Genomic DNA, 1,490 nt, shown 5'->3' on the forward strand with positions numbered 1-1,490 from the left:
AAACTCTTCTGGAAGTTGTGCAGGAAAGAGAGCCACTTACAGGGATGCCAGCCCCCCTTTCAGCCTCCCTGGCCCTGCTCTCCTAGCTGGTGGGGTGGGAGGAGGGGTGGCAGCCCAGGATCCACTAGCGCATGCAGAGAAAGAGTGTGAGGATGCACTCCAGAGGCTGACGACAAACTTGTGGTTGAAAAATGGGGCATTTTGACCCTACTTGTGTACCTCACTTGGGGTCGAATATAGGAGTTATACGTTTATTAAAGTGGTTCCTTGGTAACATTCTGGCCACCTTGTTTTGTACCAATGGAAGTTTCTGAACTGTGGCCAGAGGCATATCCATGCAGTGCATGTTACAGGAATCCAGCCTAGATGATGACAAGGTAGTGTTATAGTGGCAAGGTCAGCTTTCTCCAGGAACAGCTGTAACTTGCACACTCATCTAACCTAGTAAAAAGCCTTCCTAGCCATTTTTGCTACCTATCAAGCAACAAAAAGCAGTCCACTAGTATCCCCAAGCTAAGAACTAGATCCTACAAATGGTGTGTGATGGTTTGGGGTGGGAGAAGCAGGCACTAAAATATTTTTAACATCCTTTTAGCTTCTTTCATCTGGAAGGAATATACAAGGAAACGATCAATTTTGGACATTGATGAATGTATTTAAGGCACTGCAGTACTTTCTGGACCGTCTAAAGAATATAACTTTGGGACTCTTTGTGGTTTATACAAACCTCCATTTGTATACTGACTTGTCAATTTGCACTTTATGGAGGTTGAAATTGGAATTGCTAATTATAACACTGCTTTTGAAAATTTCTCTTTGAAGAATTGTTAAATGTGGATCATAAGTTGGCTTGCAGTGGGAGTTTTACCTGTAGAAGTACTAAAAAAAAATTGGCAGGATCCTCCCCCCGACCAGTACCACTGTCCTCACAATAGCAGTGTGATGATCTGGGGAGTAAATGAGGATTACCTGACCACACCACACTAAGCACACCTGTGAAAGAGGCCAAAGCAGTGTTTATTTATTGGCCTGCCAGTGCTTGGCATTATTTATTGCTGGCCACGATGGAAGCAAATTATAGCGGTGTTCCTGAGGTATCCTCTGTCTTGCCTTGATAAATCCAATTATAATCTTTTCCACCCTTAATACCAAGGAGAACAGAGAATGAACACAACAAAAGAAAGTTTATTTAGTGGGGAAAGGAAGTAAACCGGGAATATTCAGAACCAACTTTATACTGCTGAAGAGCGAGTGAGTGTGTGTGAGAGAGTATGAGAGTGTGTGTGTATAAAATCCATATCATCCAAACATACCTGGAGTATTTGCAAAGTCTGGACCATGCCTAGCATACACGGCCCCAGAAAATGAAATAAGGCAAGCAGGACCCATGCTCCTACAGAATTAAAAGGCCTGTCCAAAGGCACTGAGAATTCCATGGTTGGCAGAAAATAGAAATATTATACACAGAAATCTCAATCAGGATGATCCTA

This window comes from Eublepharis macularius, chromosome 1, assembly GCF_028583425.1.
Source record: "Eublepharis macularius isolate TG4126 chromosome 1, MPM_Emac_v1.0, whole genome shotgun sequence".
In the NCBI taxonomy this organism is placed as follows: domain Eukaryota; kingdom Metazoa; phylum Chordata; class Lepidosauria; order Squamata; family Eublepharidae; genus Eublepharis; species Eublepharis macularius.